Here is a 23577-nt window from a genome sequence, read left to right as displayed (position 1 = left end):
TGATCGCATCTTTCAAATCCACTTTGCAACAGCCAAAGTAGCCGAAAGCAGAGTCCCTTCCCAGCAGAGATGGGTACAGAGATTTTTCTGTGGTGGCAACATCGGCTTTAAAGTTCTTATCTTTACTTAACAACTAACTCTTGTTTGCCCCTGCTGTTGACCACACAGTTAACCCACTAGCACAGCTTGGGAGGGGAGGGAAGGAAGCTGGGCTCTAACTGGATCCCTGAACTTTTCCCTGAAAAAGACTCTGCATGGTGAACACCACGCTTCGTCACAATTGAGGGAACGATGAACTTTGGGATGGGAAAAAACACCCAAAGGTAGAAAAAAGGACAGGCTCTGTTTCTGGAAAAGAGATAGGGATTACTCCCCTGGATTGAAATTAAATTGTACTGGCTTTCCCACAGTAGATCCAGGTCGCTGTTCAGGCGGAATTTGTACAATTCATTTCACATCACCTTCTAAAGAATTGTCTGGAGCCAAACAATAGTTTCAGTAGGGATTTGGCAATAATAGAGTTGTCTGGAGCAACTGAAATGCTCTCTGATGCTCTGTGTTCTCCACCCTTTAGATAAGGCACTACATGATACAATCAGCTCAGGCTCTCTAGCACTCATTTAAGTAAGTGGAAAGAAGCAGGAGCACAGATCATATTGATGTGTAGCTGCTATCTTCTATCTGTGTATTTTACTCAGGCTCTGGACAAAACTGCTGCTGCTTATTCGCCTCTGTGATTGATCACTACTTTATTATGTTCTTTTATATTGCAAGTCACTCACCAGGTAGGACAGCCCTTCTCTGTCAGCTAAACATTGCACAAAGGTTGCTAATTGAGTGACTCACTGCAGTGTATCATTTTTAATGTTAGTGTTTTTTGGTTTTTTTTGTGTGTGGGTTTTTTTTCCCCTCGTTTATCCAGGTCTCACTCTGGGCTGGTTACTGATGCTGTGGCTCTTTTAAGCACTGGATTGCAACAAAAGCCTCCTTAAAGGCCTGATTCAAGAAGCTGGTGTGATAACCAAATCACAGGCCTTTCTAACATGAGAAAGGACTCCTGTTCATTCGGAGAGCAATGTTTTGGATCAGATTGCCCCCTGCTTTGTCACATCGGACAAGACATGTTATGCCATAACCGGATTTGTGCTGTGCAGGCTGTCAAGATGGGCAGAGCTGTGGAGCCCTTGAAGGCACTGGAGCCAGCCCAGCTCTGCTATCCAGTGGGGGACTTGCTTACATTGTCCTAGGGCTCTGTGGGCCCATATGTGCAAGAGGTTTGAGAAAGTGGCTTAGAGAAAAGGGGCAGCAAACTATTATTATGGCTAGATTGGTTGATATGGTCCAGCTGTTGTTTCTTAGGCCCACAAAAACTCTTGTTCTTCTGCAGCTGTGATTCTGCTTCATTACCTTGTATGTGAGGTGTGCTTTATGACTGTTTCTTGAGGGTGTCTCACCCTTTGTTGCAGCACTGTGTGCAGAGCCCAGCTGGTACATTCGTGTGGCAGAGCACAGAGCCAGGCGAGGAAATAATTGAGGTCCTGCAAGCATCAAAGGTCAGCTAGGGCATTTATTTACTGCTAATAATATAACACAGTGCTGGTTATATCTTTATGCTGTTCTGGATCTAGCTCTGTTCCTCCCATGTTATGCAGTAATACTGTTGGTGATAGGCCCTTGGTGTCTCGGTGACCTCTCTGCAAAATCAGGAAGTGCAGTTTATTCTTCCTTTCCTCTTTCCAGTTGCAGAGAACCTTGGGAGGTTCTGTTCATTAAAGATGATCCAGTCCTTCATACTATGGAGAGAAAAGTCAAGAGCTGTACAGAAGTGGATCGTGAAGACGCAGATAATATCTGCTTTAAAGTGTCTCTGTTACCACTGCACCTCTTTGGGGTTCCCTTTCTCATCCGTGGTTTATTCACTTTATGGCTTCTCCAAGGGGACTTTCTTGGAAGTTCTTAGTGCCCGAGACTGAGTTGCACTTCCATAATGTGGTGGGAGTTACTATCTTTAGCTGCATCACCTAGCTGAGAAGTTACTAATGGGAAGAAATTGGGCAGTGAAATAGAGCTTTTCAAGGCATTTCTGTGTTGCCCTGCATTTCGGTTCCTAGAAACCCTGAACACAGAAAGGACTTCCATGCTCAGACAACGTGTCTGATCAGAGATCAGCCCGATCTTTCTTAAAATGAAAGGACTTCTTATAAGTGCTTAAAATGGGAAGCCTGCAAAACGCAGGTGAGTGCCGGAATCATTTTTGATGGATTCTAGTTAATGTGTGTGTGATTACGGACTCTTAGACCTGGATTGTATGCTCAAGATTCTTGATATAAGAGGGAGATTTTCTCCCTCTTCTTCCCAGGTAAGTTCATTTCTTGTTGCTCTGTTATAATGCAGCTGGCAAAACAGAAGTTGTTCATCTTACTACTGGTTCACTTGCCATGAGAGTGCACATATTGATGAAATAGTGAGACTTTCTGACAAACTAGGACCGTTTTCATGACCCTTAGATTAAGCAATGAAAGCCCGTGGGTCTGCTGGCGAAATACCTGTGCTATGCATAGGGAATACAGCTCCCTGCATGTGTTTGCAGCTCTTTATACCTGCTGCCTGTATCTTCTGTTTTTTCATCACTAGCCCTTAGTACTGCTTGACTACTAAAGGTCTCTCTGATGCATGAGTAAAGGTCATTAAGGTCATGGGGGACAAAGTCTAGGTCACTGAGGACACGCTCGTTTCTCTGGAGATTGGCTGGCCAAATGAGCTGAAAATGTAATTTAGCCACAAAGCATTTGCCTCTCAATAAGGCAAGAATCTTTCATTTTCTTCTGCTGTGGTTAGTACGGGCTTTATTCATGTTTGTTTCAGATGCAGGAGAACTTTCAGATCTTTTGTGTTGGACTATAAGGAAATGTAAAAGCAACAACTTTTTCCAAATATTATTTTCTAACCTTCAGGTGGTTTGTTCTTACCATGCTGATGAGGAATGTAGGTTGTCCCCGAAGCATTTACGTGACACATCCTTTGAACTCTGTGATCTGCAAGCATTTAACTCCTCATAGAAAGAGTCATTCATTTGTTGTTTTCTAAATGAATTGAAGAATTCATTGTAAAATGAGGGAAAGAGGATGATTTTTCTTTTTGTTTTACAACTGATATTGTGGAGAAAGGGATTAAACATCCAACAAAAATGTCTCCCTCACTTCTGTGTTTGGCTTGGGAGTATGTCTCCATTTTTAACTATGCATAGCTCTTTTCAAGTCAAGATCTGCCGGTCTTCCGTATTGCAGACTTGTATAGGTGCCCAAGGGTGCTGACGTTCAGACAGAATTTGGCTTTCCGATGTGGGCGAGTCTAAGCACAGTGGCACTGGCTCGGACTCTTGAGTGGTCTCCATCTACCAGGCTTGGCTGTAGCCAGCTGAGCTCCAGCCCAACTCCAGCTTCAGAAAGCCTGAGTTTTTCTGACCACAGGAAATCTGAAGGGGGAATTAAACCTTACATGGAAGTCCACCAGCACATGTGGGAGTGAAGGGAGAAGTCTGAACTGTGCCAGAAGAACAGCCAGATTGCAAGGCTCTCAAAATAGTCTGGTCCTGTAAAATTTCCAGCTTGACTGGGAGACTGATGCCTCCCTAATGTAATTGTAGTGACAGCCACAAGCAGCTGTGTGCTTGGATTTCTACTCAAATCAAATGCTACAACTAGATTGCAGTCTGCCAGGAAGTCTTTAAGAGCACTATTTGGGATGGGCAATGATAGCAAGACTGAGACTTGCAGAACTGCTGCTCTAATCACTGCTGCCAAATATCCTTAGAGTAACTTCAGTATTTCCTCCTCTAGGATACTGTTTCCCTAATCCTAGTGTGGTCCCTCTACAGATCTATGGCCTGTCTGAAAATACCATATTGCAGGACTGATGATTATTTTTAGGAGTTGCAAGCCAGCCCTGTGCCATATCTACAGAGCCTTCAAGGCAGCTTGCCGGGAAACTAGGAGATATTTTTGGAAAGAGGAGAAAACAATTACGGGCTCTGGCCAGAGGATAATGCTTAGCATCTGTTCAGGTTAAAATGCCAGTGACTATAGATGGAGAATATTTCTTATCTTATTAGACAGTGTGCCTGCACTGCTTTCTGCAGACTTGAGATGACCCAAGAGAATTTTGCCCATCTCAGAAGACCGTTTCCAGAAGGCTGACTGTACTTACCTGGACTTCTGACTCCAGGAAAGGAAAGAACTTTAACCCTTTGAATAGAAATAAAGCAAACGTGTCATCCTTCTGAAACCCTGTAAGAAGGAGAAGGTGAGGGGAAGGAAGTGTGATTAAAGCAAACTTATAATCTCATTTAATAACTTATGATTGAGGCAGGGTAAAGCTGGCAGACAAACATTTCTGAAGCTTTTAAAACGGAACAATCCCAGCTTGATGGTTTTATGTGAAACTGGGAAAAATCTTTGAGAGTTCCAAGAATAACCTGTATGGTTAATGGGGATGCTATATTTCTGTTTCCTTCCAGTAACATCTGTGGACCAGGGAAGACTAGGACCTCATTGTGTTATGTGTTGAATAGACATGTTAGTGTCTGTTAGATGTTTCTGAAGAGCTCCCAGCTCAGAAGAGGGGGACAAACACAAGGAAAGAAAGGATGTAGGAGACAAATGAAAGAGTGACATCGATAACTCTATAAGGAAATTTATTCAAAGTTATTCAGGGTTTCCTGAGTTCCCATTGCTTTCCTTATCTAATATATGCTGCGTTTACAAAAGTTCTGTTAAAAGCAATCCATTTCAAAAGGTATGAATCCCCTTGTCTCCTGTCATTGGAGAGCTATGAATGGTTTTTTAGCCTCATATTGTTGAGGACCCTTGGACAAGGGGTTCCTCATCTAAGAATAATCATATACTATTGACAAACGCGTTTAGCTTTTTCTTTTGGTAGCTCTCTTCATCAATGTCTCTTTCTCAAAAGAGTACTTTATCCTATGTAACAGGGTACTGAAATCCAGAAGACTAAGGCAACTTGCATGAAGGTTGCCTGCTTGTTGGAAGAGTCAAGCTGTCTCCATTGCCCAGTGCCTTGAGGTACATATTTACAGAAAGGACGATGGAGGAGAGGTTGTGCTTGCTACCATGAAAAGCCCCTTACCATTTGGTGCTAGAGAATCTCTCACAGCATATTACTGGTACTTCTTGCTGAAGGAACCTGTAACAGCAGACCACCCGTGAATAAAATAAATTCAAGTATTATTTTAGTGTGACCCTTCTAATTCTGGGAATGTTGCTGCAAATGTGTAAAAAGGGTTTGTGTGGCAGAGAATTTAAACAGTGTTTTTTTTATCATCCCACTCAAGTTAAAGCTGCAAAATCATCCAATGCTTGCATTGACTTGAAAATGTCAAGTCAGATATGAACTTAGCAAGGTGGGTCCCTTGCCAGGCTGTACTCATGCTGGGAATAGTCCAGTAGGAAATATGGAGTGGAGCAGAGACTCAGACCTTCTAGCAGAGGATGATCATGGGCAGATCTCTATGCAGAGCCAATCCCTGGCTTTAAACCAGGTCACTTTCAAATCTGCAGAGGCTGGTGTACCACAGCCTGCATGGGATGCCCTGCAGTAGAGCTGGTGGGTTAATTCAGTGTGGTCTCTGGTCTGAAATGTTCCATCATGCGCATTTCCCACAAAAACATGTGAGCATATACTATTTTCTGGAGAGAGAATACAGTTCAGTTGTCTGCCTCTTACCTGCCTCAAAATATGAATTGTTCTGTGATTAATGAACTCTTAAATTCCTGCAAATAAAAGATGCAAACAGAGTTATTGATGGAAAGCATCCCAGCTCAGTAGCCCTTCTCAGCCCTAGACAACTGCCACTTGGTTGCATTACTTTTATTGATTTGTAAATATTGCCAAACATAATGACTTTAAATTTTCACGCTTTAACTCAAGGCTGTGGCTGCCCTACTGATAGGTGTAGGCTGGGAGCTTGAGCACCAGTGTTGGTAATTCATAAAACATATAGATGGGATAGGGGAGGTGATTTGCTAGGAGTATAATTGGAATTCACCAGCTGCACGGCTGGAAGTGTCCCTTCAAGGTGAGAAGATAGAAACAGAAGCCTCTTGCCCAAAACATGGGAGTGAAAGCTTCCTTTTTTGGAGCAGAGGAGTGACAGGTGATGGTAAAGATCTGAGCCCCCTTCCTTGCTTCATCTAGAAAAAGGGCTAAGAATAGTGGGTTTTTTTTTTTTTTCCTTTCCCCTTTTATGTGAGACCTTACTGACGGGGAATCGGTGCCTGCCCCTGTAAATTTATTTACAGGGGGTACTAAATTTATTGAGGAAAGTGTCTTTTTTGGCACTTTCTGCAGGAGCACTCTGAGGTTTCCTGAGAGTTTTAGTCCTAGCCCAATAACTGACTATGCTCCCTGTCCTCCTTCCTGGCCTCCTGCCTGTTTCTCCTCCACCTGCTCAGGGCAATTTCACTTGCCCTTCCTTTCAATCTATTTTCTCCTGTGTCCCCACCACAACCTAGGTACCGCTGGCAGGTTTCCTCCACCTCCTGGCGCTGGATGCAGCAGACAGATGTGTCTGGCACACGGGGCTCCCGGGGTAAGCAAGCAGGTGCAGAAGACAACAGTGGCCTAGCTTTGTGCCTCCAGCCACAGCCCCTGCTGCCATCCTGCCTTTGCTGCACTGTTCTTGAAGGGTTATGCTCCTGGGTTGGGGTGCTGGGACCTGCTGGGTCACAGCTGGAGAGGCAGACATGATGATCTAGTCTGCTCACTGGTCAAAGCTGAACACTGTGGCCAGGCCTGGGAGACCCTCTCCATGCCCAGAGGAAATATGGAGATCAACCTGCTGGGACAAAATGAATTTGTTCCGGTGAAGCCCCCAGTAGCCAGACACGATGCGGTTGCAGTTCATCTATGCAATTTCTACAGTCAAATTCCTACCGAAACATTAACTTGTAAGAGCTGCAAAACCCCACATAGTCCATGGTTTTCCTCTCATTCCCCTGTAGGGTGGCTCTAGGAGAGAGTTGTCTCTGTAGCACGTTAGCAAGAGCACAGGAGTTGGGAGGGTTTTGGGAAGAGGCTGTTCCTAAAGCACAAACTGCTGCTCTGATGAAGGAACGATTGCTTTCTGAAATCTTTCTCCCCTATTATATTGGTTAAACTGTGCTGTGTTCAGACCAAATGAAGCTTTGTTTCATTTCGTGGTCCTGATGTACAGGTTTAGAGATCACCACTAGTATTTAAGTGTGTGTTTGCGGAGCTTTAAGCAGTCCTATATATTGGTTAAGGTTTCGATTTGGGAAAGCACTGAAGTACGTTGCTTCCTACTGTCCTAAACACGGCTGGACTAAGCGTGAATACAAATGTCATTGGCTTTGCAGAGCAGATCCTTGGTGGCTACAATAGAATGTAATCTTTCAAGTTTCACCCTTACTGGAGAAGCATAGTAGGTTGAGGGACACCAAGCATACAAAAGGGAAGGGGGAAGGATGACTTTACAGAAAAATCAAGGTGTTTTAATATTGTTGTGTCAGTGAGAAATCCTGTACAAGTAGTTCAGGATGAAGTCTTTGACTCTAGTAAGTATGGAGTTCTGCTTGTCTTAGCTCCTGTCATCTTCCTGAGATGATTTAGACCCTTATAGCTTGAGGTGAGGATGCTTGCTAGATGCAAAACGCTCAGTGTGGACAGATTATGTCAGTACTTGTGAGCACCCGGCTCTTTCAATGTACAGTGTTTGATCACACGATTAGGCTTTTGCAAGCAGAGGAATAATTTCCAAGTTGACTGTCTTCTGTGTAGCTTTCCTTTCCTAAATTGCTTGCATACAGTGTATAAATCGCACATCCAAACTGCATATGTAACAGATTTGCATTTTGATTTGAGGAGATATGAAATGGGCAGCCTATAGTCTTCATTCCTAGCAGTCGGTTTCCAAAAGCCCCGTGCTCAAAGGCATTTTCAGCTTTTCTGTTTTAAGGGTCCAACTTGAGAGCTCTTTAAAGAACTTCTGCTCTAAAAAATACATATATGGGCAATGGGAGATGGGTAAATTCGGGCAACTGAAACCAGTAGTGAATCTGTGAAATATGAGGCCAAAGGCAATGAGAGCTACAAGATGGAGCATGTAGAGAAGGATAGACACACTGGAAACGATAGTAGGTGGAAGCCTACAATTAAGGCTTCCACCACCGCTCAGGATTTGAGAGAGGCAAGACCTTTTTAAGGCTTTTTAAAGATGGGGTAGATCCTCCATCAGGATCTATCTTAGACTATTTGGCAACCATGGCTTTGTCAGACATAGATCTTCCCTGGCAATGGGGGATTGCTTACTGGGGAGCCAGTTACTCTCTATAACATGTTGAAGAGCTGTGGGATCAATGCTGGCTCTCTGTGTCCATCTGTGAGTGTTTTGGTGTGGCACTTGTTCAGGGACTTCTTCAGGATTTGGTCTGTTATTAGCAGTGCTGAACTGCCAATCGCTAGCAAATTCTTTTTAATAGATACAGAGACTTGTGCGTGTTTACTCTAAAGCCTGATTACTTAGGTTTTAGGGATTTAACAGGGATTAATTTCACCCCAAGTGGTTAAGGATGTAAAAACTGGTGCTCTCTGACTGGTTGCCAGCATTATTGCACTGGATATGCATTGGGTTTTTGCCACCTGGTAGGCATGTATAATAAATACCTGTGCAATGATTACAAAAAAAAAAAAAAAATCCCCTGGAAGTGTACTGCCTGTCGTGTCAGATCTGCCTCTGGCTACCTCATTAAGCAATAAGACATTAAGGCCATTCTTTCCTATCCGTTGGAATGCATCTTTAATCCCATCAGAGCAGATGCATTTAGAAACTGCAAAGGGAGCTTGCTCAAAACTGTCACTTTCTTACCTTAATGAGCCCATTCTTCAATCAAGGTAGTTTATTCTCTGGCAGCTCAGCTCTAGCATTTAGGATATTGCATGTATATAGCATTAGCCCCAAGCTCTTAGCAGCATAAAGGCTGAGGGTGTGTGTCTGCTTCCTTATGCTAGGTCAGCTGGGGAAGGGGAGAGGTGGGTAGGGTGGAGAGGACCAGCTGAGCTTCAGACTGTCTCAAAATGGAAAAGTTCAAACATCGCTAATTCCTCTTCCCTCTGGGCTGGACGCTACTTAACAAATCAAGCCAGGGAAGAAGGGAAAGGGAAAATAGAGTGTAAAAAATTAGTGCAAACATAGTGCTTGCTCTTGAAACAAGGACTGAAACGTAGTATTGTGCTGACCGTGCTGGGATTCACCTCCACTGCCAACAGTGCTGCCAGCTCCATTTGCTTAGCTGTGCTTTGCTTGTCTGCACTGCTCCTTTAAAGTAATAGGACTTGGCTTTTGCAGAAGTACCAGACTGATGGTGCATAGTGTTAGAGGAAAATCTCTTCTCCTATGACAATATCTTCCTTGGTCTCTTTTCCTTCTTTTTTGTGGGGGATAGGAGCGGAATTTTCTCCCCCATTACATAAACTCCTCAGCCTCCAGGAATTAGGAGCAGGCAAATAACGAGGGGTGTGTGTACACCTTCCTCGCGGAGGGTGGCATTGAGCCCAAATGGGAGCCTTTATTGAGCATAGGAAGCATAGATGCTTCCTATCGATAAGAGTTGTGACCTTAAACTGTACCTTAAGGCCCCCAGCCTGGGTCTGCCACTTACCCATTCGTCCAGGCTCAGCAGGAACAGATGAGAGTTTTCTTGTGTCTGTTAGCCATGAAAACGCACTTGACCTGGCTGTTGGCTTGCCTGTTTCTGCCCCTTCTCCCAGGTTATTCTGGCTGCTTGCTCTTGTGAGAGATGCCCTCTAGCTCCCAGCAGCATCTGGCTCTCAGCCCACCTCTCAGACTCACCTGCTACTTTGCAAGCTGTCAAATGCCTGCTTGAGCGCTTAAAAAGAAGGTCGCTGTACAGCTTTGAGTTGAAACATTAACAAGTGGCTGAAAATTGTCAATTAATGTGTCCAGCCAAGGCTACGCAAGAGAGGAGAGTTAATGATTTACCAAGAGCCAGACTTATTACCATGAAAAACCTCTGCCGGTCCAACCTGCCGCCACCACTGTGAAATCGGAGAGTGGCTGTTAGCACAACCACTGGCTAGAGAGGCAGTGGCAAGGCTGGCAAAAAAACGGCAGTGCTTTTTAGGTGATACTATAGGTATTACTAATCCCTTCTAGCTGTGAGGTGGCCTTGTAGTTCTTCTCTGCTCGGATGCCAGCTGTGAACACAGTGCTGGATGCAAAATGCTCTTTGCTGAGCTTGCAACTGTCACTTTTCACCTGGCTAAAGTTAATTTGTGTCATAGTAGAAGGGAAAACTCTTTATCTTGGTCAATACTGGAAAACAGTGACTTCCCAGAAGTGTAGGTAGCACTTCCTGCTACTATTTCAGAGAAAGGGCTTGAGACTCGGAAGTTTTTTTGTTGTCTTCCATACTTACATACTTATGCCAAGTGATCTACTAAATCTGTGTGTGTTTGTGTGTGTGTTTTTTTTTTTTTTTTTTGTGAGTGTAGCCTTGCAGAGGTAGCTAGAGGTGTCTACCTTCGTCTGGCCCTCATCACAGTTTAATCATCACACTGTCATAATGCAAATAACTTTGGGGTGTTTTTTGGAGGAACGTCATCGGCTCTGTAACAGTTTCCCCTGGGAGCTCTGAGATATTTGTGTACGAGAGATACGTGTTCAGCATGTTCTCTCTTTATGTGCTTATTGCTTCTGTTATGAAAGCATTTGTGTATTTTTAAAAATACATTTCCTTAGGCCTTGTTTTCTTAAGGAAAAGGTAAAGCTCCATAATTATGTTCAACAGATCATCATCTCAAAACTTTGGACTGACGCTCAGTCCAAATCTCAGCCTGTGGACTGATGCTTCCATTTGCTGTTCTCCTGTTGCTGTTAGGAAGGATTGCTGTTGCTCATGCACCTTTCATGCATAGCCCCAAATATATAACTCATAAGAAGATAAACAAAAAACCCCACACTGCAGTATTTTTTCAGAAATGAAACAGGGCTTTGTAAAAGCTCAGAATCAATGCTGATATTGAAAATACATTTTCTTTATGATAATGAAATAAATTGATGTTTGTGTGCCAATAAATGAAGCATTCTGGAGGAAAGTACAGAGCAAGGCCCACCTGTGTCTGCTCCTACCTGAGATAAGTTGTTCCGAAGCCTGAAACAGTGTTTTCCAAGAATGTATTGCTCTGGCCAGAGGTCTGAAGTTCCTTCCTCGCACTGTTTGTAGAAAAATGTCCTGTGGGCAACGTTCCTCAGACTGCAGATAAGGTCTGGATAGGGTTTGGATTGGGGTCGTTGAGGTCAGGCTTTTGTGCTATTTCGGGGCTGCTGCCCTCCTTCCATGGAGGGACTCGAGCTGATCCTACTGAAAAAGGACTGAGTGAGGGTGGGAACTCACCCCGTAGCGCACCTTGCTGTCTGCAACTCTGCATGGGAGATCATTGTGATCATCTTCTCCTCTGCTGCAGGGGTTGTCCTTTTGGCTGATTCATGCCGAATTGTGCTTGGGGAAGGGGCATGGTAGCACTAGTGAGCACAAACCACAGTTCTTATGGTCTTGCACTGGTTTACTACTCTACAGCATGGGAATGAAAGAAAACTTTGTGGCAGTGTCCTCACCAGCCGTTGGGTTTATACACGTTATCCAGCTCACTCGCTCCCCAGAACAAGTGTGGGAGGAAGCAGGTGGGAACCAAAGCAGACGTTTTGCTTCCTTCATCTGTGGTCTTATTCCTACAAAGCTCCAGGGGTTGTACAGAAAAATACTACCTCTTCATGGGCATCTGGGCTAAAATTGTGACTTGGATTGCAAAGAGCAAGAGATTAATAAGAAGAGCCATTTTGGGTTGGATGGAGGTTCATTTTCCTCCATACCCTTCTGATGGACGGGTAGAGAAGGATGTAAATGCTAGGGGATATAAAAACAAGGTTTTATTTGCCAGAGACAGCTTTAAGATTTCGCAAGCTGACTCTGCAGTCTGTGCCACTGTATTTCGTGGTTCCTGATAAACACAACACAGAGTGGTACCTCCTCTCTGTCACGCAGGCAGACATGCACAGCGTACGTCTCATACATACTCTGTACTGCTGGCTCTCGCAAGAGGTCCTGGATAGGAAGTAGCACGTTGTTTCAGAGAGATTGAATGCTCCTCCCATGAACTGGTTTAAGTGGCTGCCTAGAGCTGTTTTCTTTGGTAACCACTAGCTCTCATGTTACAAGAGATGGGGAAAAAAATCATTTACTAGTTGGCGTGGGGGAGGCAGTCCTGATTTTTCTGTAGATCTACTATAATTTTTTTTTCTTCTTGCAGCTCTCTCTCTTCTGGGCTTAAATCACCTTGTTTATTCAATAACTTCTCTTCCCTCTGACTAGCCTTGTCATTGTTCCCTGGACTTAGTCTTGTCCTGTGTGCTTTTTTGATATAGGATGACTCCAATTGCATGAGTTGACTTTGTAGGTTTACATGCTAGCATGTTGTTGATGGGGTTTTGGTTGTCCCAGGGCTTATGGACTGGCTTCACATGCGTTCCCACTATACTGCTCACTTGGCTGAATTAATCTGAAATCCCTGCAGGTCATGCCCTGTTCTAATGGCCTTGTGGTCTTTGAGCACTCCATCACCTGTATATTTGGGGTTTATTACGCCAGATGTGTTAACCAGAAGGTTGGTTGGTATGACCAGTCTGGTCCCTAACGCTGTAAAAATTGGCCAGTACCAAGGCAGGCAAAAAGTCAAAGTGGGAGCTCCCATTGCTGATTCCCTGAGAAGTTAATGGCTGTGTCATTTAAAAGGCTACACACTTCAGGGCCTAGCATGTGAGTTGTCTCTTGCTAATTAGGATCAAGAGAGGAGACGCTATTACACCAACAGTTTAAGTCTAGGTCTTTATGCATGTATTTACTACTGTTCTGCTAGCTCTTAAACCATTTGCTACTACTCATCCTGAATTCATGAAGTTCTATAAATACCCAACTTGCAGAGAAAAACTTCATTGTTTTTTCATAAGGGACATAGAAGTGTAGTTTGGAAATTCAGTTTAGTATTCATGTTTCCCAACAACCTAGGACTTGCTGAGTTCCCATTAAAAGTTTGTCAGATGGTGCCCATGTTCTGAGCCCTGCGTGGGCTATTCTAACTGTAAAATGGAGAAGTTAAATGCTTCTAATCAGACATGTTCCTATATGTGAGGGAGATGATCGCCCCCTGACGATGTACTTCATAAATCTTCTAAAGACTATGGGAAATGCTCTCTACCTATTACTACCTGCAAAGCTGCAGGTTTGATTCCTAATCCAAAGCCCTCTTTTAGGTCCCTTTTCATGCAGCCAAAACAAAATGGTTTTGGTATAAGTAGGACTGGATTCTGCCCATTTGCTAATCATACAAAATTGCTGCTTAAGGTCCTTATTTCCCATGATTAGCAAATAGCTATCTAGCTATCAGCCCCCTTCCTCGAGCCATAATCAGTTCTGCTTTTGTCCTTCCTGATGTATCACTTCCCTGACAGCATGGTTAAACCTTTCTGTGAAGGGGCTCTGAAACCACCTCCCCATCCCAGCGGGTACTTTGCTGCTCTGAGTGTTAGAAATGTTAAAACAATTCCAGCCTGAATTTTTGCTTGCTGTGATTTAGGCTTACAATTCCCTGCCTTCCACACCCTGGATATGGAGAAGAGTTTATTTCCACTCTCCTTTCAGCTGCCTTTGTATGCTGGAAGACTGCAATATGTCCTTTTATTTTCGCTTTTCTAGGGTAAACTGTCTTTGTGTTTCCTCAGTGGTCATATTTTCTAGATCTCTGCATCTTATGGTCTCCTCCAGCCTTTAGCTGATATCGTTACTGTACTGTAGTGTTGCAGATGGGACTAGCACTGCTAGTTAGTAACTGCTTTTATCCTTAGTAGACTTTTACCTCAGACATCATCTGACTCGGTTTTTTAGGAGCTGCCATTTTTTTATTACTCTACTCATTATCCCCCCTTAAATGATATTTTAAACTTTGTTCTCAGTCATCAAGTAGCTTTTCTCCCCTCCCACCCATTGGTAATATTTTCTAGATATTCACTCAGGCTAATGATTGTTAATTTAGGTTCCAAAATTAATAATCCCCTGATAAAATACTCCAGTGCAAATTATGCTTAAGGTTGAAGGTAGATGTCATTTGTGAGTCATAATGTATTCCTACCACTTTGAGAGGAATACTGCTTGTAATGTCACATCCAGAAACATCAAATTATCTGCTGAATATTTAGACATGAGCGTATATTTGGTAACTAGAAAGAAAAGATAAAAATGAATGTCCTCAAATGCTATTATTGTAGAGATTCTTGTTAGAAAGGTGTATTTATTTATTGGCTGCAATGTAGTGATTTAAAAGTATTTGAATTATTTTCAAAAGACAACTGGATAAGACTCTCTCCCAGGAATGCTTGTAAACACTTTTTAAAAGCATTTTCTTGCTTAAATAATCAGACCAGGCCTTCTGTGGGCTGGACAAACATTGACACATCCCTCAGCCGTCCTTTGTACAGCTTGATCTGTATTTACTAGCTTAGCTTCAGAACTAGGGAATCTGGGAGAGAAGAGGTGTATTGCTCAGTTTTTGTCCCTTTATCAGTTTTCAGAATGGGTCTCAGAATTCCTTGGCTTTTCTAGCCTGCCTTTATTTCAAGCCTTTGTATGTACTTGTTCCTTTTCTTTATCAGGTTTAATGTACAGTTTGCACAGTACTGGATAGCGGGTCTGTTACGGAGCAGACTCAGCGCTTTGCACACGTTATTTTCATGCATTCCTGGTTTCAGTGCTGAATAGATCCTTACAACGTTATTTGATTACCCTCAGTAAAACATGAGCTTTTTGCAGCACCTGATGAGGCCGCTCTTGATCGGAGCCAAGTAAAGCATTTGGTGAAGAAGATATTCAATCAAACTTGTATAAAGTTGATAAATAAAAATAATAGCATACAGCTAAATCCACTGACCTAGGTTTTATTGGTTTCTGCAGTAATGCTTTTATGGAACTAGGTTGTAACTTTAATAACTGCTTCTGTGTTGTAATAATATATGTATGCCAATACGCTGTTAGCTTTCCCTGAAGAGAACCCATTAAATTTTCCCTCTCGGAGGAGAGGGAGCAAGGGGTTTCTGGGTGTGCCAGAATGCTCCAAGGAGGTAGCTTTCACTCCCTGTTCACCCAACCTACATCCCACAGGCGCAGAGACAGACACTATGCTGCTGGCTTGTGGCCAGCTGATCCTATAATCAAGCTTCTGACATGCTAGCTTCTGCTTGTGTAAAACTCCATCTGCAGGTTTATAGGCTGTGATATCTAAAGACAGATTGGCACCAAAAACCAAGTGGCACCCCTGCCAAAGAGCTGAGAGCTGGAAAGTGTTAGCAGCATCCCCAAAACTTGCCAACACTTTGAAATTAAAACCAACTTTACCTAACGTAGCAATCCAGAATTTGAAATGTGCATGTCCCCTTCCAGGAACGTCACCCGTCCAAGTTGGCACTGGAGCCAAAGGGGTCGTGTAACTTTATTTGTAACTCTCAATTAATTTGCAAAGGAATTATAGCAGTGTTGGAGGTACCTGGGTGTGGGTCGTTAAAGAACACAACCGATCTGTCAGGCTCAATGAGATGCGTTGGCGTGGGGGAAAATGCTGGTGTTAACCGCAGGACGTTGGTGATGTTCTTCAGGGCCCTTCAGAGCAGGCATAGTGGGAAGGACAGGCGCCAAGTTTGAGACTCGTATTGGGACCCTTTGACTGTAGAAATGCAAGAAGGGGAAGCAGACCTGCACACCCTCTGTGCGTGTGAGAGGGTCTGTGGGCCACAAATGGAATATGATTTAACAAAGAAAAGCCCTTGTCATCTCGGGATGCACAAAGGAGGCCATTGGACATCTGAAGTCGTTCCGTTTTCCTTGCTGTCAGCAAGGCCTCCCTGGTGGTACTGTGTCTCGGGATGGGCGCTGCAGTTGAATAGGGATATGACCGTGAGAAACGGTCTAGGGGAGAACTTTGGTGCTGATTATGAACTTAGAAAGTGGACTTGCTACATGGAAAGATGGAAAGAACAGGGACTCCTGAGAACTGAGGGGAGAAGACTAAAGGAGAGGGAAAACGGTCCTCAATTGCGTAAGGTGTGTAAGTGGCTTTAAAGAGTGGGGGAATAATCTATTCAAGTACATGGTGGGTAGAAACAATAATAATGAATTTAAATTAAAACAAGGGAGGTTTATATTAGCATAAAAATTTTGGCTCTAAAGAATAGTGCAAAAAAAAATAAAAGAAACTGGAGTAGGAGGTGGAGCTTCTGTTATTCAGCCTGTCCTTAAATACTTCAAAAAAAATCAATCAAGGGTGGCTCAGGCAGCTTTTTTCCCAATCTTATTTTTTGCTGACAACTTGTAGGGAAGAAACAAGATATTTATATCTGTTTTTCCTTTCATTTTGAAGGGTGGGATTCTGTTTTGCTACCGTGTAGTTGCTCAAATCGTCTATGTTAAGATGAGGTCTTGCTCTGAAATGACAGCCTTTGGGGAAGAGCGGGCTTATTTATTAAGGTAAAACTGTAAATTCAGGGTCTTGCTTTGATTTGGCAATCAATATTTAAACCTTTTCCCACAAGAAGTGGGGGGAAAAAACCCTACCTTATATTTAATGAATACTTCAATCTAGTTCTTGCTTCTGCTGCAGCCTTTCTATGTTACCTTGGGTAACTCTGTAATGTACATTAGCACATCAGTAAAGGCAAGGACAGTAACCTTAATGCTTCAGAGGAAAGGGCAGAAGGGAGCCTGTGTGATTGTATATTATTAGTGGCAGGGACTGTTTTTTATCTGTACAGCCCCTGCTACATGCAGACCCAGTCACACTTGACAACTTAGTGCTGCTGCAATAGACGGTAACCTTCCTTTGATGAGATCTCATGTCACTGATGTCTTCCAAAAATAAAAAACTTCCAAACAACACTAGATGAAATTCAGTAATAATAGGCTTAAAGATATCAGAAAAATTAAAAAAAAAAACCCCATACTCTGGAACTAACATAGTGATACGCACTCACATGAGCTCAAGGCTTTCTGTCATGCAAATGTTTGCTGATGTGGCCTTGTTTCAGGATCCTACTGTAGAGTGGGCTGGTCTTTCAGTGCAGTGATCTGAGTCACTAGCTTACTATTTCCACTTAATTTTGGGAAGCAGTATCCCCTGAATGGAGCATGACAATACTGCAGGGATATTCATGCTGGAGCAAGTCTGTAATTTTGTGAGAGAGGTGCATTTAAAAAAAAAAAAATTGAATAATTTGAGGGGAGAAAGTAATTCTTCAGGCCTGGAAAAATATGAGGAATCTTTTTATTTGTTGCCACCTCAATGTTTCTGACTTCTCTTTCCTTGAGAAATTGTTTCAATTTGCCTGTTAGGATCTTGTAACCCCTCCTGACTCGTGTCATCTCTCCTGGGCACTCCAGAAAGGTCACTGACCAAGTCTGCATTGTGAAACCTTGGGTAGCAGTGGTTAGAAGTAGCGGTCAGCATGCACCCTTGCACGCAGCATTTAACAAGACTCTGAGCTCTTACAATGTTCACCTGCTGCACAGCTTTCCCAAACGTTTCCCATCCCTCAAGGCAGAAGTGTTTCCCCTGCCAAACAAATTACCTGCAGGTAATACTTGATCTTACTCAGTTTCTGTCCTCTGGTTCTGTTCTTAGAGTTTTATACCTTTTCATGTCAGTTTTTGTGTGTGTGTGTCCTTGAGTTACTATTAAAATTGCAGCAACTTCACTTCTGTGTTTTTTATTTTTCCCCCCTCTTTTCCTTTCTTGCATGGTTTTAGCTTACAGTCTCTTGCAGCTCATCAACAGTTTTTTAAGGAAAGCAGAGTCACGTTTACAGAGCTGTGCTGCGCAGAGCTATCCCAGGGCAGGCATCTGAGTTCTTGGGCTGGAGCTGCAGAGAGGTTGCCTGATGTAACTCATTCAGTCATTCATTGTACAGGCCAATGCAGTCAGTCTTGCTAACCGTCTGTGTTGGACGATGCCTGCAATAATTTGGAATAGTGAAGTGCTGCATTGCACTGATAGTCCACCTGACAGTCAGTGAAATCCTACGTCAGGGACTGAGAAGTCTAAGAGGTGGTGTGACTTTTTTTTTTAAATTATTATTTATTATTTGTATTTTTTTGCAAAGTACAATTGCTGAGCAAAAATACAGTCCTAAGGACATACACTGCCGGGGCTTTCAGATACCAAAGTAGAAAGTCCTTCTAAAACAAATAGTCATTAGCCTTCATTCAAACATCTACCTGTGGGCTCACGGGGTGCTTTGGAAAGTGGCAATAGGAACAGCTTTTTAGCCTGGAGAAGTGTTGGTCTGATCCTGACTTTGTAGTGTCAGTCTGTGGGTGGCGTTAGCATCTGTTTTCCCTGGCACTGAAGCTTGAGCGATGATGAAGCTGAGATGGAGAGAGCCCACAAAGCTGGATGGATTGAGCCCCTGCAGATAAATGCTGAAGTATTTCTGTTCTTACTGGTCTATCATTGTGCAAATTTATTAGTTCCCAGGACGTTTTGTTAAGCTTATGATCAGTCTTTTGCCTTTCAGAATTTGAAACTGACTTTTTTTTTGTTTGTTTGTTTCAACCTCTTTCCCATCACCAAGCAAACCCCCAGCACTTTTCTCTAGGCGTTTTAGAAGATGGCACTTCTGAATTAACCTGTTTAAAAAAGAAAATTAAAAAGGAAAGCTTCCCACTGCAGGGAAGAAGCTGGCACTGAAAATACAAAAGCGAGATTCTGTACGGAGGGTGAGCACGTTCCTGGTGAGATCTCTTCAGGGAACGATCTCATTTCCATGCTGAGGCAGGGATGCTTTTCGGAGATGTGATTCAAAGAGAAGCAGGGAGACAAAGGACTAAAGCTTTCCCAGTTTTGTCTGTAGAACCAACTTCAAGAAGAGAGTGGCTGAAGTAGTGATTTAATAAAGATGAGAGATGCTGCAATGCCTTTGTCTGATTTGAAGCTGTTCTGCTTGAACAGTATTGTTATCGTCTACCCTTTTTAGGCACTGCTAGAAAGCCTTGCCTGGCTAAAGGAAGAAGAGGCAAGGGACCCACAAGAATTATACAGCAGGTTGACAGTCTAGTTCTTAATATATGGAAACACTTAGATGCCATGGCAATAGCAGCAGCAAGAAAATGATGTTGGATAACTCAATGTCTTCTGTCCCGGTCCCTGTCTTCGTGTGCTGAGCAGACGTCGTGAGATGGAGCGCTGCGTCTGCTGGCACATAGGTGTTGCACGGTCTAAGACCCCTCGTGGTTTTTTCCATGGTGGCTGAAACGTTCCGATTTCATTCAACATCTGCTTTCGAACTGGCAGTCCCCGCGGTCCGTTTTGCGTCCTCTTCTGTGTGTGAAAGAGGTGCCTTTTGCCCAAAGGGACAAGATCCCATCTTGTAGCAGAAATGAGTTGTAAAAAGGCTTACAAGCTGTGGGCCAAAGCACAAGGAACTGAAGTGAGAAGTGACAATCTGCTCTATGCAGCAGGGAGGGATTCGGCAAAAAAGCAATGTCCAAATGAAAGAGTTGCCCAGTTTTTTGTTCTAATTTGTTTTGCTGACTTTCGCAGGAACAAAACCTGGAGGATAGTGGGACTCCTCCTACAAAAGGCAGCATAACATACCAAGATAGGGCGGGACAAATTCCCAGCTTCTCAAAGGTCGTTTTACACTGGTTTGTCAAAATAAAGGTCTGAAGTGAGCATAGTTGTAAATTATGGAACGTCAATTATTAACAAACTTTCAATTTTTTATGGCGTAGGGGGAGCTCGGAGCAGGTCTGTATAGCTATTCTTGTTCAAGTTGAACTGTGACCTTTTAAAAAAAAAAGAAAAGAAAAAGGTGTAAAAGAGTAGACAGAAGCTTCGGTTTAACCCTCATCTCTCTGTGCGCAAGCGGATTGCGAGGCAGCTGGTCAGAAGTTTTTTGAATTTTTGCCCCCTCCCCCAAAGGAAAACTTGGTTTCTACTGAACAGCAGGAAAGTGCCTATAACGCCCCAGGTGCTTGTTTCCCTTTACTCGTTTTGGTGCGGCTTATAGACAAAATACTTGGAAGACTTGACCACAGCTGAAACGCTTCAGGCTGTCTAAGCTGAGGAGCAGTTTAACCCTGACTTGAGTTTCTGATGCTGAAGCCGCCTGGGCGATGTGCGGGCCGGGGGGCTCCCCGGGGCAGGGTCTGTCGTGGGGCCGCCCCGGGCACCTCGGCGGGGACGGGACGGGCAGGAGTTGGGACCGGGTCCTGTGAAGGTAACGGCGTCAGGCGTGGCCCGTGATGGCCGGGCCGTGGGGCTGGCGCAGGCAGCTTCGGCGGGATGGCGGCGGCGGCCCAGGCGGGGGGCTGCTCTCGGGGCCTGAGGGCTGCTCGGCGAGGCACGTCCGCACAGCTTGCGCGGCGGCGCTGGGGTCGGGGCTTTGGCGTGAACCCTGTGGCGCGGTGGGGGCACGTGGTGTCCGCCGGCTCGGCCGTCACCCTGGGGATCTCTCGGGGGGCCGTGCTGCTCCATAGGCTGGGGCTGCCGTGGATCGGCCCTGAGGGGCCCTCAGGTGCCCCTGAGGGGCTGCAGCGGGGTCAGTCGCTGTGGGGAGGCCCACGCTGTGGGGTGGGATCTGGGTCCGGGCAGCAGGGTCACTCAGGAGCTGGGGCTGGCAGGAGGTGGGCGCCCTTGGTGGGGGTGGTGGAGCAGATTAATGCTGTCTTTATTTGGGGGAGAGAAGGGGAGTAAAAGGACTGGAGCCCATGCTGTTTTGGACTTGGCTGGCACCTTTCAGTTGCTTTTGATCTGCTCGTGCAGTGCAGAGCTACAGCTACGTGGGGAGAAACCGGGTGGGAAGGGGCCCTGACCCACGGCAGGTTCAGGTATGCCCTTATCAGCCCTCGAGGGTCTGACACACACGCACGTACTTTGGCAAAGGCGACTGCTAGTAACAGTCCATGTCGCTTCTGGCAATCCTGCCTGTGGCTGTTTTACTGCTGCTTTGTGCGTTGCATTTTTTTCCCCCGCCTCGTTGATGTCAGTGCCAGCTCTACAGAGAGCGTAGGCCTGACCCTGCCTTTGCCAGGACCCCTAAGTTAAAGACTACCTCTCACACCAGAGTCACACTTAAATGCCATGATCCCACCTGGTTTCTCCCATTTCCAGCCTGGGTGGGGACAGGAAAGCCTCACAAAGCCTGCCCTGCTCCTCCGATTATTAGCAAAGATGTTAAAAGCTGAAAGGGAAGAGCGATTTCCACCCACCCCAGCTTCCTTGCATATTATGCAGCTCAAGCCATAATCTGCCTCTCTTTTTAAATTGAATTTAAAAAGGTTAAAATACTTAGCGTCAACATGAGTAGGGACCTAACTGTCTCCTGTTCTAACTACCGTTCCTCATCTCGCACAGCATAGCTAAGTCTTTCCTCCTGAAAATAATGGGAAGATCTGTGTTGGACCTATATCTGTGTGGGGGGAAAAAGCCTGAACTCCCATTCATTTCAGTGGAAATTGTTAGAGGTCACAGTAGTCACCATTGTTATGTTAAATATGAGCATTGCTACTTCTCTTGCAGCAATAAATATTAATGTTTGTCAAGCCACAGGTTGTCTGCTTTGTGAATTTTAATGCGCCCAGCAGAGCTCCGTAAAGGGGAATTGCTTTGCAGGATCCATAACAATCCAAAGCCTTTTCTTTCTGGTAATTTAAAAAATAATCTTGCAGTGCTGCTGTAGCTGTTGGTTTTCAAGGCTTTCATTACCTGCGGAGAAATCATATTTGACACAATACTGTAGTTACTGAGAACATTGGCCATATTACACAGCACATCTAATAGATCAAACTCCACATATCTCTGGATGCAGACAAGATAATTTCTTAATCTTTTTCTGAGTTGTGCTGGACAGCTACATTATTGGTAGAGACCACCAGAATTACAGTGGCTAGGACAATAATAAAATAGAATGAAATTTGTTTATATATCAAATAGATTTTTTTTTTATTTGGGGGGAGTTTTTTGCGCTATGAGTGGGTTTTTCTCTGAATTTAGCTTTGTTGCATCACCTGTTGAACTAGCTGGTATTTGCTGTTGGTAGGGACAAGCGGCTGGAAAAATAATTCTCGTTTTTAATCCATTTTTCTCATGTTTCTAAAAACGATACCTGCTTGCAAAAACATGCACCACTGTGGACGTTATTTTCATACGTGGCACTTGTGCAATTCAGCAGTGGCAGCTCAACTCTTTGGGGAGAAGCACACTTCGAGCAATGTGAAAATGTTCACAAGGAGAAACATGAGGAGTGTTACTGATGGTGATTTAATTCACACTGACATCTCTATGCTTCTAATGGCTCTTAGGATATAGGGGAAGAATGTGTAACACAGTAAAGGAACCTTGCCTATGAGAAAATTTTTTGCATCAAAGTGGTAGATTTTACCAAATAAGGCTGTTGCAGGAACGAAGCAAATTCAGTTACCTGTGCATCAGACTAAACCCGACGTGGAAATTAGTTGGATTAGTTGGGATGTGGGTGGGCGCTCTCTGGATGAAGCTTAGAGGAGAGGGAGAGCATTGTCTTTTCCTTGAGAGACTGAGGTCCTCATCAAGAAATGCAGTGTGTGTCTAATAAATTAAAGATTTATTAAGAATCCCCTTAAGAATATTCAGAATGAGAGGAAAATTAATTCATTATTCATTAGTAAAACTGCTTAGATTTGGGAAGTGTTTGTGGTTTGGATTAATGGGCAAAGTTATTGAAATAGCACTTTCAGTTAAGCAATCTGCTAAATTACTGCAGTAAGGAGATCGTCACCTATCTGCACACAGTTTTCTGCAGTTATCTGGAGGTAATTGCATCCCAGCTGCTTTGAGTTCTTTGCTGATATCTTATGTTTTAAACAGTCTGTAAGGTAATTTTCATCAAAAAACAAAGTCTCCTGTCTGCTGTGCTAGTGATATGCTTGCACAAAGCAAAAGCATCTGATACCAGACATTTAATATTATCAACTTAAGCTCTCCAGCAGCAGAGCACAGGGCTTTGTTTTGTGCAAAGTTCATAAGTGAGCAAGGCAGCTCTTCCTCACTGAGATTTTTGTGCAGTGTCAGGCACCACCCATAGTGCTAGGAGCATCTGTTGTCTGGCTTTAATGATATTCTTCGCAACGTCCCTGTGTGCGTCCTTATGCCAAGGACCCTTCTTCGTCCCTGATCTCAGCTTTCGTTGTGGTCTATCTCTTGCTAAAGTATTGTCGTCTAGTTGCCAAAGCTATACTGATCCAAGCTTGCTGAGATGTGCTCTGTGGTTTTCAGTCCTTGAGGGGACTAAGGGTATCTTTGCGTGGGGATTATGCCCATTATAGGTTCAGGGTATTTTCTTTTTCCTTTCTCTTTCTGAGTGAAAAGTTTTTGACGTTCCACATCTGTGTAAGTTTTCCTCCTAGTTTACCACTGCTGGAGGTTTTCCATTTCTATAGCAAAGTCCCA

General features: G+C 44.0%; 2 long non-coding RNA genes across 2 annotated transcripts in view; one reads left to right on the top strand and one right to left on the bottom strand.

The window, feature by feature from the left end:
- Window positions 1-23577, top strand: part of LOC138067544 (uncharacterized) — a 67286-nt gene that overhangs the window by 5657 nt on the left and 38052 nt on the right. The window lies entirely within an intron of this gene.
- LOC104141406 (uncharacterized) lies at window positions 1550-9961 on the bottom strand. The gene is made up of 6 exons (XR_011141199.1): window positions 9696-9961; window positions 5743-5789; window positions 5146-5202; window positions 4207-4286; window positions 2970-3083; window positions 1550-1793 (listed from the first exon to the last, which is right to left on the bottom strand). It is a non-coding gene; the product is annotated as an uncharacterized lncRNA (long non-coding RNA).

The sequence above is a fragment of the Struthio camelus genome, chromosome 5 (genome assembly GCF_040807025.1).
Source record: "Struthio camelus isolate bStrCam1 chromosome 5, bStrCam1.hap1, whole genome shotgun sequence".
Classification (NCBI taxonomy): Eukaryota; Metazoa; Chordata; class Aves; order Struthioniformes; family Struthionidae; genus Struthio; species Struthio camelus.
Note: the sequence above shows the minus strand (reverse complement) of the source record. Positions and strands in the feature narration are given on the sequence as shown.